Below are 14,283 nucleotides of genomic sequence, written 5' to 3'. Positions count from 1 at the left end.
GCACATGAATGCTTTCCTGGATCATTGGAAAGCCCACTGTGACACTGCAGTCCCAATGATTGGGGAATGCTCAGAACCCATGAAGAAACCCCAGACGCCAAGCACAGAGGCTGGCATGAGCATAAGAAAAGGCAGCAGCAGATATACGCGCACATGCAAATGCTTTCCGAGATGGTACAAATACCCATAGTAGTGCTGCCGTCTCACAAATGAGTACGTGTCTCTGTGTAGCGGCAGCTCTGAGCCCATTGTGAATGCTTTCCCAGCGGGTGGGAACAGCCACTGTACCCACACAACTTCCAGCATATGGGGTGGGATCAGAGACACAGCTCATGCTTCCCCCGCAGCAGTAGCAGGTGGAGTCTGTGACCTGATACTACCACAAACACACAGGCAAAAGATTAGTTCTTCAAACACCATAAGAAACTACACTAACAATTCAGAGCAGAAGGAAATGACAAATCTCCAGAAATGAACCTTGAAGTCACAGAAATTTACAATCTAAATGACAGAAAATTCAAAATAACTGTCAAAAGAAACTCACCAAGTTACAAGAATGTTCAGACAGTTCGATGAAGTCAGGAATAAAATTAATGAGGAAAATGAATACTTCATTAAAGAAACTGAAACTATTAAAAAAAAAACAAGCAGAAATTCTGGATGTGAAGAATAAAATTAATGAGATAAAAAAGAATCTAGAATCCTTAAAAAATAGAGCTGATATTGTGGATGAAAGAATTAGTGATTTAGAGGATAGAAATATAGAAATGCTTCCAGTGGACGAGGAGAGAGCACTCAGATTTTTAAAAAATAAAGGAATTCTTGGAGAAATATATGACCCAATAATAAAAGCAACATAAGAATTACACGTATTTCAGAGGGAGAAAAGAGAGAGAAAGGAGCAGAGAGCTTGTTCAAAGAAATAATAGCTGAGAACTTCCCAAACCTGGGGAAGAACCGGACCTACAAGTACATGAAGCCAAGAGAACGCCTAATTACATCAATGCTATAAGACCTTCTCCAAGGTATATAATAGTAAAATTGGCAAAAGCCAATGACAAAGAAAAAATATTAAGGGAAGCAAGATAGAAGAAACTAACCTACATAGGAACCCCTATCATGCTTTCAGCATATTTCTTGGCAGAAACTTTACAGGCAAGGATAGAATGGAATGATATATTAAAAACACTGAAAGACAAAAACTTTCAGCCAAGAATACTGTATCCAGTGAAATGATCTTTATGATACAATGTAGAAATAGAAGTTTTCCCAGATAAACAAAGGCTGAGGGATTTCATTGCCACTAGATTTCCCATACAAGCAATGATCAAGAATGCCCTCATACCTGAAACAAAAAGAAGGAAAATGTCTACAAATCTTTGACCAGAGTGATAAATAGACAGACAAAATCAGAAAGCTACAGCTCTGTTTCACAACAGGGTAGCAAATACTTAATTATAACTTAAAAAGAGAAGGGAAGGAAAGCATCAAAAGTAACTATAAACACTTCAACTTAGTCTCAAATGCACAACTCGAAAATGAATAACTTGTGACAACAATAACTCAGAAGGAGAAGAAGAAAGAGATGGAACCTGCTTAGACTAATGGAGATAAGAGGCTATCAGAAGATGGACTATCTCATCTATGAGATCTTCATACAAACCTCACAATAACCAGCAAACAAAAAATCAGAGCAGAGCCATAGATCATAAAAAAGAGAAAACCTCCACAGAAAACTCCCAAAATGAAATGGTAGTCAGAAACACAAAGGAAGAGAAACAATGGAAATATAGATTAGGTGGGATTAAGTCATCTTGTACCAGTAATCAATCTAAATGTAAATCGATTGAATTCTCCAAATCAACAGACACAGAGTGGTGGTGTGGATTAGAAAACAAGACCCAACAATATGCAGCCTCCAGGAAACACATCTCAGCTCTAAAAACAAACAGGCTTAGAATGAAGGGATGGGAGACAATACTCCAAGCCAATGGCAAATAAAAGAAAGTAGGTGTTGCCATACTTATATCAGACAAAGCAGACTTCAAGATAAAAAAGGCTATGAGAGACAAAGAGGGGCAGTATATAATGATAAAGGGGACTTTCCACCAAGAGGACATAACACTTATAAAGATGTATGCACCTAACACAGCAGCACAAAAGAATATAAAACAACTATTAATAGACCTAAAGGGAGAAATTAACAGCAACACAATAATAGCAGGGGACCAGAACACCCCACTTACATCCATGGATAGATCATGCAGAGAAAGGCAACAATAGTGGAATTAAATGAAACATATGATCAGATGATCTTAATCGATATAGAGAGAGCATACCCTCGCAAAACAGCAGAATACACATTCTTCTTAAGTGCACATGGAACATTCTCAACGATAGACCATATGATGTGAAAAAAGGCAAGCCTGAATAAATTCAAGATTGAAATCATATCAAGCTTCTTTTCTGACCACAATGCTATGACACTAGAAATCAACTACAAGAAAAAAGATGGGGAAGGCACAAATATGTGGATACTAAAGAACACACGACTGAAGAAACATTGGATCAATGAACAAATGAAAGGAGAAATCAAAAAACACCTGAAGACAAATGAAAATGAAAAGACAACAAAACAACTCTTATGGGATGCAGCAAAAGCAGTTCTAAGAAGGAAATTCATAGCAATACAAGCGCACCTCAACAAACAAGAAAAATACCAAATAAGTAACCTTAAACTACACCTAATAGAACCAGAAAATGAAGAACAAATGAAGCCCAAAGTCAGCAGAATGAGGGAAATAATAAAAATTAGAGCAGAAATAAATGAAATAGAGACTAAAAAAAACATTAGAAAGGATCAATGAAACAAAGAGCTGGTTCTTTGAGAAGACTGAAACAAAATTGACAGACCCTTAGCAAGACTTACTAAGAAAAAAAGAGAGAAGGCTTAAAGACATAAAATTAGAATTGAAAGAGGAGAAATTACAACAGATACCACAGAAATCCAAAGGACAGTAAGAGAATACACTGAACAACTTACATGCCACCAAATTGGATAAACTAAAAGAAATAGATAAATTCATACAACCTCCCAAAGCTGATTCAAGAAGAAATAGAATAAATGAACAGACCAATAACAAGTAAAGACATCGAAATTGTCATAAAAAAACTCCCAAAAAATAAAAGTCTTGGACCAGATGGCTTTTATGGAGAATTCTCCACAATATTCAAACAAGATTTAATACCTATGCTTCTCAAACTATTCGAAACAGTTGAAGAAGATGGAACACTTCTTAATTCATTCTATGAGGCCAACATCACCCTGACAGCAAAAGCAGGCAAGGATAGCACAAAGAAGGAATATTATAGGCCAATATCACTGATGAACACAGATGCAAAAATCCTCAGCTATATATCAGCAAATCGAACACAGCAATATATTAAAAGGATCATATAAGATGATCAAGTGGAATTTATACCAGGGATGTAGGGATGGTTCAACATCCGCAAATCAATGTGCTACACTACAGTAATAAAATGAGGAATAAAAATCACATGATCCTCTCCACCGATGCAGAGAAAGTATTTGACAAGATCCAACATCCATTTATGATAAAAACTCTCAATAAAATGGGTATAGAAGGAAAGTACCTCAACACAACAAAGGTTTTATATCACAAACCCACAGCCAACATCATACTTAATGGTGAAAAACTTAAAGCCATTCCTCTGAGAACAGGAAGAAGACAAAGGTGCCCACTCTCGCCACTCCCATTCAACATAGTACTGAAGGATTTGGCCAGAGCAATTAGGCTGGAAAAAGAAAAAAAAGGAATCCAAATTGTAAAGGAAGAAAGGAATCTCTTGCTGTTTGCAGATGACATGATTGTAAATATAGAAATCACTAAAGAATCCATCAGAAAACTATTAGAAATAATCAACAATTACAGCAAAGTTGCAGCGTGCAAAATCAACTTACCCCAATCAGTTGAATTTCTATACTCTAATAATGAACTAACAGAAAGAGAACTCAAGAATACAATCTCATTTACAATTGCAACAAAAAGAAAAATGTTTGTAGGGATAAATTTAACCAAAGAGGTTAAAGACCTATACACTGAAAACTATAAGACATTATTGAAAGAAATCAATGATGATCTGAAGTAATGGGAAGATATTCCATGCACATGGATTGGAAGAATAAACACAGTTAAAATGTCCATATTACCTAAAGTAATCTACAGATCCAATGTGATCCCTATCAGAATCTCAATGACATTCTTCATAGAAATAGAACACAGAATCTTAAAATATATATGGAATAACAAAAGGCCTCCAATAGCCAAAGCAATCCTGAGAAGAAAGAACAAAGCTGGAGGCATCACAATCCTAACTTGAAAATATATTACATAGCTATAGTAATCAAAATGGCATGGTACTGGCACAAAAGCAGACTCATAGATGAATGGAACAGAACTGAAAGTCCAGACAGAAAACCACACATCTATAGCCAGTTAATCTCTCGCAAAGGAGCCAAGATCATACAATGGAGAAAAGAAAGTCTCTTCAATAAATGCTGTTGGGAAAATGGGAAAGACACATGCAAAAGAATGAAAGTAGATCATTATCTTCCACCATACACAAAAATTAACTCGAAATGGATAAAAAATTTGAAAATAACACTTGAAATCATAAAACTCCTAGAAGAAAATATACGCAGTACAGTCTTTGACATCGGTCTTTGCTGCACCCTTCCCAATACCATGTCTACTCAGGTAAGGGAAAGAAAAGAAAAAATATACAAATGGGACTACATGAGACTAAAAGCCTTCTGCAAGGCAAAGGAAATGATGAACAAAATGAAAAGCCAGTGTCGGCCTCGTGGCTTAGTGGTTAAGTGCACACGAACCGCTACTGGCGGTCCAGGTTTGGATCCCAGACACGCACAGATGCACCGCTTGTTCGGCCATGATGAGGCCGTGTCCCCCATAGAGCAACTAGAAGGATGTGCAACTATGACATACAACTATCAACTGGGACTTTGGGGGAAAAAAAAAGAGGACGATTGGCAATAGATGTTAGCTCAGAGCCGGTCTTCCTCAGAAAAAAAGAGGAGGATTAGCTCGGATGTTAGTTCAGGGCTGATCTTCCTCACAAGGAAAAAAAAAAATCACGAAAAGACAACCCACCAACTGGGAGAAAATATTTGCAAATCATATATCTGACAAGGGGTTAATCTCCAAAATATACAAACAACTCATACAACCCAACAACAAAAAAAACAGACAATCCAATCTAAAAATGGGCTGAGGATATGAACAGATATTTTTCCAAAGAAGATATATGGAAGGCCATCAGACACATGAAAAGATGTATAACATCATTAATTATTAGGGATAGTCAAATCAAAACTACAATGAGAGTTCACCTTACACCTGTCAGAATGGCCATAATTCCCAAGACAAAAAATAACAAATGTTGGAGAGGATAAGGAGAAAAGCGCACCCTCACACACTGCTGGTGGGAGTGCAAACTGGTGCAGCCACCAGGGAAAACAGTATGGAGATTTCTCAAAAAAACAAAAATAGAAATACCATACCTTCCAGCTATCCCTCTACTGGGTATTTATCCGAAGAAATTGAAATCAACAATTCAAAGAGATTTATGCACCCCTGCGTTCACTGCAGCATTATTCACAATAGCCAAGACATGGAAGTAACCCAAGTGCCCTGCTACAGATGAACAGATAAAGAAGATGTGGTATGTATTATATACAATGGAACACTACTCAGCCAGAAAAAAAAGATTGTCCTGTTTACAACAACCTGGATGGACCTTCAGGGTATGATGTTAAATGAAATAAGCCAGACAAAGACAAATATGCATGATTTCACTCATATGTAGAAGATAACCATACACAAGAATAAAGAGAACAGATTAGTGGTTTCCAGAGGGGAAGGGGGCTGGGTGTTGAGTGAAAGAGTTAAATGGCCACATATGCATGGTGATGGATAAAAGTTAGACTACTGGTGCTGAGCACGATGCAGTCTATACAGAAAGTCACAAATAATAATGAACACTTGAAATTACACAATGTTAAAACCCTTTATAATTTCAATAAAATAATTAAAAAAGAAAAAATAATTTATTCTATTTTATGGTTGAATAGTATTCCAAGGTGGGGATATACCACACTTTGCATATCCATTCACCAGTAGATGGACATTTGTGTTGTTTTCCGTTTTTGTCTGCTATAAATAGGTTGTTATCAACACGTGTGTATAAGTCTGTGTATAGACATATGGGTTTATTTCCCTTGGATGGATTCCTAGGAGAGGAATGGCTGGGCAGACGTATGTAATTATTAAAGACACATTCAAGCTATTTTTCACCAGCACTCGATGAGAGTTTCAGTGACTTGACATCTTCAACAACACTTGCTATAGTCAGTCTTTTTAATTATAGACATTCTCAAGTGTGGTGGAATCTTATGATGACTGTCACTTGCATTTCCCCAATAACGCATGTTGTGAAGGAGAAAGCAAGACACGCACAGACTGGGAGAAAACATCTGCAAAACATATCCCTAGAAAAGGACGTGTATTTATAATATATAAAGAGCTCTTGCAACCCAATAGTAAGAAGACAAGCAGCACGTCATGTCTTACCAGGAGACAGCAGATCAGGCCTGTATAAGCACCAGGAGTCCCGCCAAGAAGATGAGGATGAGGACCCAGAAAAGGAGGTCTGGGGAGACAAGTGGTGGGGTGAACCACCTCCTGTCATCGCCCCAGGACTCCTGCTGACCCCACTGTGCCTCAACCATCCTTGACAAGCTTTGGCCAACTTTCCTCATCATCCAAAAACCTGTCCACCTGGTTCTCTTCGATGAGGCACAGCACCAAGATACTCGCCTCCTACCCTGGGCTGGGGCTTCCTGTAGGCTTGCCAGGCTTCACAATCAAGGTGTCATCTCTGTTGGGAGTATATTCTGGAATTGAATAAAATGGAGAATGCCTGTCAGTGTGTTTCACTCTTTTTAATATAACTTTTTAGACACAGAAAAATAAAGGGAACAGTCTCATAAACATCCATCATCTAGATTTACCAATGTATATTCCCTCCAATTAAAACAATATTTCATCAATGTATAAATTATTAACACTTGCCACACTTGATTCATCCCATGTATTCAATGAAATATTAAAGTCAAGTAGACATCATGATGTTTCACCCCATTTTAGTTCCATCTCTAAAAAGTGAGCACACCTTGCTCCAAAATCCAAGGCCATTATCACAGAACAAAAACGTAATTAATTAAATCATATTCATACCTCTGGGCACAGATGAGTTAATTTGAATGGACTTTCTTACGACAGCCATGGGGAGAATGGGTCATCACAGTTGGCAAGCCTATGGGATCTCTCTAAATTTGTAAATTCACACTGAAAAGTGTTCTTCCGTGCCTAGGAACACATCATCCCCTTCTCCTTTATCTATTTGCTTAATATTCATTTTCTAGGATTAATCTACAATGTAATTTCCTGCAGGAAGTCTTTTCTGATTTCTGCCAGCAAGTATGAGTTTGTTCACATCAAATAATTGATAAGTTTCAATTCTCTATTCTTGCTCTTGCCAGCTACAACATAAACTCCAGGAGGGTAAGACACACAGCATCCAGTGGGCATGGGGGGAGGGGTGCAGGTCTCTCTACGTGTACCTCTATCCAGACAACCACTTAGAGGTGTGCTGTCTCATATGCAGCAGCAACAAGTCTCTTTTTGAATTAAAATTAATTTTAGTTAAATAAAATAAAAATTCTAGTACTCCAGTAACATTAAAAATTAGTAATAATAAAGACGAGTCACAATATCATCCTTTGAGCACTCAACAGTCACATGTGGCTATGCACTGGACAGCACAGATATAGAACATTCCACCACTGCAGAAAGTTCTAGAGCATTGGTGCTCATCTAGAGTGGGACTTGGCAAACTATAGCCTGTGGATCAGGAAACACATCCACCCCCAAACCTGCAAGTCTGATTCACACACAGCTGGAGCCCCTCACTGACCATCTGGCCCAGTGGCGTTCAGTGCAGAGATAAGGAAACTAATGTCCAGAGAGGGGCGGTGACTAGTTTGAGGTCACAGAGCTGTCTAGGATAAGGTGAGGGCCACCTATATTACACTGGTGTCCTTTTCTCTCTCTCAATGGTGGGGAAAGACTGGGAGACTGTGCCACCACCTGCCAGTCTGAGAAAGTTCAATGCTCTCTCAGCCCCAGGTATCCAGAGTCCCCAGAAAAGCCTCACTTCCTTTCCCAATGACCAGGGAGCCTTACCATCACCAAGGACACTCTTCCTGTCCAGGGTCAAGTTCTGCAGCTGGGTACCATTCTGGGTCAGCCACAGGAATCCCTCATAGATGGCAACTCTGTCCAGTCTCTGTGCCAAGGTGGCAAGGTACACAGGGAGTCCACTCCAGTGTAGTTACTGTGGGGGACAGACCTGGAAGGGCACAAAGGATGAACAAGGGTGTCTGGAATTCTATCCTGATTTTAGATACCCTGCTTCTGGGTCCTGTCCAAAAGAACTTTCTGCAGTAATGTAAACATTTTTCTGCACTCCCAAATACACTCATTATTAGCCCCATGTTGGTATCGAGCACTTAAAATGTGGCTAGTGTGTGTGAGTGAGGAACAGAATTTCTCATGTAATTTAATTTCAAGTACGTAATATATAAGTAAATAACCACAGGGAGAACATTTTTGAAACTTTGGAGTAAGGACTTTTGAAAACGCATAAAAACAATGAGAACACTGGTAAAAATGGTCAAAATCAACTTTTCAGAAGCCTAGAAATTAATCAAAGGCTTGTAAGAATCTGAGGAGGGTTTAGTGAAGACACACGGTGGAATCTTGATAAATGTCGCAAATTTTGTGGCACTATAACATTCACTATTCCCATCCTGCTCTCACAATATCCTCCATAACTTTGAAAACCATCAGTCTTAGAACCATGGTAGCTGAGACAACCAGCAGCCAAGCAGCCATAATGGGTTTAGAGCTCTGAAAAACCCATCCCCATCAAACTGTCACTAGCTGACCTGCCTGGCAGCTCCCTGAAAAATCCCCATGTTCAGGGCTTGTCCTTACTTGACTCAGAGCTTGCCCAGGGTGGAATGTAGGTCCCCAAGGCACTTGGTAAAAACAATCAGCACTAATTGTTTTCTATTGTAGTGGCCTGAGGGAGTGAGTCCAGCTGAGGCAGGTAAGAGGTGAGCCAAAAACTTAGAGGAAAAATTGGAGGAATGAGATGTCCACAGGGGGCTTTGAAAACTGCAGTGTATTTGTGGGCATCTAGAAGGCCACAAAGGCTCAGGGATATGGCAGGCCCAGGACAGACTTGAGAACATCTTAATCTCTCACCTCTAGTTGAAGGGTTGCCTTAATATCTGAAAACTTGATTATGTAATACACCATATTAATAGAATAAGGGCCAATACCACGTATTTTAAACCATATATATAGAAAAGAATTTCACAAAATACAATGCCCTTCATGCCTAAAAAAGAAAACACTCAACAAATTAGGAATAGAAAAAAACTTTCTCAACTTATAAATAGCATCGATGAAAAACCCAAGGCTAACACCATATTCAATGTGAAAGACTGAAAATTTCCCCCTAAGACAGGGACAAGACAATGATGTCTTCCTTCATCTCATATGTTAATAACAGGTACTACAGGTTCTAATGAGGGCAATTAGGCAAGAAAAAGGAATAAAAGAAACCCAGATTGGAAGGGAAGAGGTGAAACTATTAGTTTTGCAGAGGAGAAGACATTGTATATACAAAAACCTAAAAAATACAACCCCCCCCACACACAATATGTGAATCGTATCCCAACGGTTTATAAAAATTTTAAATTGCCCCATGTGGCTAGTGGCTTCACTATTGGAGAGCACAGTTAGACTGCTGATATTTGTTGAAAGTCTCCAGAAGAGGAGGAGGAGGAGGAGGCTGGAGGTTGGTGGCCTCAAATGTTAATGCTTTTCTCAACCCCCGAAAACCTATGGATGGAGATGGTAGGATTCGCTGACAGGGATGTGGGGCAGAATGGGCACCATGTAAGTGACTTCCAGATCAAGGATGTGTCACGGGAGCTCAGAGCCATCAGCCGTCAGCTCAACCAATGCTTCCAATCTCCTTAACCTACATCAAGTCAGTGACCAGGCAGGAGTGGAATATGTCTCACAGCTGGCTGCCTCTGTAGAGCTTGGTGACCTAGAACAAACGGGAGGGAGAGTGGGTGAGATGGATGTCTCCTGTGGACGCAGGGGGCCACTGGAGCCAGTGAAAGATCACAGACCTTGGAGCAAGGGAGACCTGACTTCAAATCCTGGCTCTGCCCCTAACACATTGTGTGACCTTAGGCAAAATACTCCCCTTTCTGAGCTTCAGTTTACCCACGTGAGAAATGGGGAAGGCAGCTAGGACATCACCTCTGGAAAATGAGAGAACCCAGACACGCAGGGAAAGTGAAGAATTGAAACAATAATGTAACAGATGTAAGTTAGGCAGAGGAATGAGGGTGCTCTCAGGGCAAGGATAGACGGGAGAGGGAGACCCCACCTGGTCCTGGGTGTCTCCCTGCAGGGCGGTGTACTCCGAGGATGTGAGCTCCGGGTTGCTGAGCTTCCAGCTGATGCTGCGGAAATGTAACTGGTGCTCTCTCTGCATGCATAAACTCCAGGGTGCAGAGCCTGGAGCCACTGAGAGGAAGAGCAGACAGGTGGAGACTCTCAGCTCCCAGCACAGAGGCATGGTGGCCCACGGGGTCAGGGTGGTGGGTGCAGACAACGTCCACACTGGTGGCTGCCCCATCCTTCTCAGGCCTGGGGAGAGAGGGACGTGGGGAATCTAGAGAGATGTCCTGAAACCTCTGGGGTTTGGGCCAGAACAGGAAGGAGGAAATGGGAGGTGAGTGAGGAAACTGAGAGAGGGGTGGTCACAAAAGTGGTCATTAGGGGCAAGTGCTCAAGGGAGGGCCTTACCTGAGGGAGACCAGTCTGACACTCAAGGAAAAGGGGCCCAGGCTTCTGTTCTTGAACAAGGATCCAGCTGGGGAGGAAGGAGGAGGAGGATGAGCAGGAGGGACAGGGGTTGGGGGAGGGGCTGGGTGGGATTTAACCCACCAGGAGTTGCTGGGACCAGGGTCTCACCAGGCTCTGCAAGACCCTCTCAGTGGAGTTGAACGTGGCTGAGCTGTTGATCCTGTCTGAATACCAGAAGGTGGAGATGGTGACATTGACTGTGAGGGTCTTCAGGTTGTGCCCCAAAGCTGCAAGACGAGAGGGAGAGCGATGGCCATCACTGAGAGCTGGCCTGAGACCACACCAGAGTCCTGCATTCATTATCATCTGTCGTCTTCTCTCACAGTGGCACCAACACCCACACGTGTGGTCACCCAAGTCAGAACCAACATATCTGCTCAGCTCCTCCTCGCTCCCTGTAACACCCATTCACCTTGCACACTCGTCCTCAGATACACTCCATCCCTGTCCCAACTCAAGTCTTAACTTCCTTCACCCAGACCAATACCCCAGCAGGCACAGTGGATGCTCTGTCTAAAGGATGTTCTACGTGGACTACTAGAAGAATCTTTCTGAAATGAATACCTCACTAGGGCGACCACTGTTCTAGTACCACCCATTGCTCCCTATGGCCTTCAGTGTTTAGTTCAACCTTCTTGACCTGGCACTCAAGGCTCTACTCAATCTGGCTACTGCTGACCTTTCAGCCTCATTTCATCCATTTACTGCGAGTTAAACTTCATGCTTCACGCAACCCAAATTCGTTTCAATTCTCCCCATATGGCATGTTGTTTCTGGCTGGAGTCTTTGCTCATGGATTCCCCTCTGCCAGGAAAACTCTTCATCCTCTATTTGCCGGGGTCCGTCCTACTCATTCTTAAAGACTCCATTCAGGTGAACCTTTCTCTAGCAAGCTCTTCCCCTCCAAATTATGCCAGGTGCCACTCCCCGAATCCTCCCACATTGTGTTATAATGGTGTGTTAATTCACAAGACTAGGGGCTCTCTGAGGCCTGGCCTTAGACTGAATAGTTGGTATAATATTTGTGATCAGCATGATTGTCCTAAAACCAGAATTTAACAACCTGGCTTCCCAGCTCCTGGATCACAACTGGCTGGTAGGGGCTGGAGAGCTTCTCTTGCGAAGGAAAAGGCACCCCCAGATACCTGTGGTGGCTTCTGGTGGCGCAGGTGATGATCAAGTATGCAGGGATGTGGTGGCCGGCTAGGGAGCTGTGGAGAGGGCTGTCATCAGGGAGGGACAGAGTGGCAGGAGCTTCCAGGCTCACCTGGGCTCCAGCAGTGGCTCTCCCAGGACCACCATTCACAGGTGAAGCATAAATGAGAGTGAGGGTACGGGTCCCTGTGTGAGTAGAGTGATGAGCAAGCCTGTGGATGAGAGAGTGAGATGGGTGAATAAGAGAGACTGAACACAGAGGAAAGAGAGATGGACGGACAGAAAACTGGACAGACGGATGGAATACCTGGAAAAGGAGGACCAAGGGCGGGGATTCAGGAGAATAAAAGTGAAAACCGTGTGGGGTCAGAATGTGGTGGAGAACATGTCTGTGTCTAAGGCTTTCTCACCCTGGGCTGGGACTCTCCACCAGAACCCAAGAGAGAGAGAAGGGATGAGTTAGGACCCTTCCAGGTCCTTCTCTCACCAAGGACAGTGGGTGAAGGAGAACAAGTGCTACCCAACCCCAAATGCGATGGGACCCAGGACATCAGGGCCAGGAATACTCACTGTTGGTAGTCGGGGCTGCAGCTCCATAGGTATAACCTGTGGAGAGAAGGCGAGAGGAACTGAGCGAGGGTTGGGGTGAACATAAAGGATTAAGGGTGAGGGAGGATGTAGGGACGTTTGAGGGAAAAACAGAGGGAAAAGCAGAAGGGAAGAGGGGAGGGGTGTTCAGGGAGGTGTCAACGAGGTGGAAGCTGGCTGAACCCAGCGGTCACACCGTGATGAGAAGACTGAACCCTGACCAGAAGGAGAGAGAGATGGATCAAAACTCACTTTAGAGCAACGGAGGCAACACAGAACTTTGACTGGCAGAGAGAGCATGGCTGTATCATAGCACCTCACCACTGACGTAGAAGCTGTCCCCGTCCAGGGTGAGGAAAACCAGGTGGGTGACGCCCAGGTTCTCATGGCTCAGCTCCCAGTAGAGTCGCTCTCTGTCCACCCCGGGACCTGCGGGGCTCAGAGTGGAAGGTGCAGACGGTGTCCACCCCGCTGGCTGCCCCACCCTTCTCAAGCCTGGTGGAGGAAGAACATGGGGTTGTGCAATACTGAGCAGGTGTCCTTCTGGGTGTGGAAAGTGGGAGAGTGGAAGGGAGGAAGCTGAGGGAGAGGCTGAATGGGCTGCTCTGATGTGTGGAGGGGCTCTCCTCGATGTCTCCCCTCTGAGACAACCCCCTCACAAGTAAGGCCTGACTTCCTTTAGGATGCGGAAGGGGGCCTGTGAGTGGCCAAGTGGGGTGAACACACAGACCTGGGTGAGGGGGCGCCTGCAGGTCTACACGGACAGCAGCGAGGAGAAAAGTCAGTGCCCTGCACCATCTGAAACATACAGGCAAGAAAGTACCGTTACATTCTCTCGGTTCTACACTCCAAGGTCTTTTCTTTCTATTTCTTTCCTACTCCACAGCCATCAACCACACCTAGGGAACAATCATCTCACTCGTAATCTTCTTCCCAACACCTCCTGCCTCATAAGTATTCAATCTTACCCCTCAGGTCCATTTTAACCAAAGTGCTTAGACCAAACGCCAATCACATCAGCCATCTGTTCGCATCTCTCCAGAGTGTTCCCACTGGTCTTAGAACAGAGTCCCAAGTCACGCCTGACCTGATCCAGCCTGTCCCCCTCGCTGGTCTGGCTCACACCGCTCCCCCTGTGTTGACTCCGCTCATCCATCCCTCTTCTCAGTTCATGGACACAACAGGCTCTCTGCTTCAGTGGTGTCCTCATGCGGGTCCCTCGGCCTGAAACGCTATCTTGAACACACTCCAACACCCTCACTCCAGTCTACCCTTCAGACCAGCTAAATCCAGTCCCAACTCTAGCTCTCAAGCTAAATATCAGTCCTTCTCAAGAGGGCTTCCCTGCCCCCTCAGGTTGAGTCCCCTTGTGCCAAACTTCCACATCACTCTCATCATTAACTGTCTAAAATCCAAATTCCCA

General features: G+C 43.1%; 1 long non-coding RNA gene across 1 annotated transcript; it reads right to left on the bottom strand.

Moving 5' to 3' along the window:
• Positions 1–11,288: 11,288 nt before the first annotated feature.
• LOC131401718 (uncharacterized) lies at positions 11,289–13,166 on the bottom strand. The gene is made up of 3 exons (XR_009217884.1): positions 13,113–13,166; positions 12,843–12,878; positions 11,289–11,344 (listed from the first exon to the last, which is right to left on the bottom strand). It is a non-coding gene; the product is annotated as an uncharacterized LOC131401718 (long non-coding RNA).
• Positions 13,167–14,283: the final 1,117 nt, after the last annotated feature.

Source organism: Diceros bicornis, assembly GCF_020826845.1.
Source record: "Diceros bicornis minor isolate mBicDic1 chromosome 13 unlocalized genomic scaffold, mDicBic1.mat.cur SUPER_13_unloc_1, whole genome shotgun sequence".
Taxonomy (NCBI): Eukaryota; Metazoa; Chordata; class Mammalia; order Perissodactyla; family Rhinocerotidae; genus Diceros; species Diceros bicornis.
Note: the sequence above shows the minus strand (reverse complement) of the source record. Positions and strands in the feature narration are given on the sequence as shown.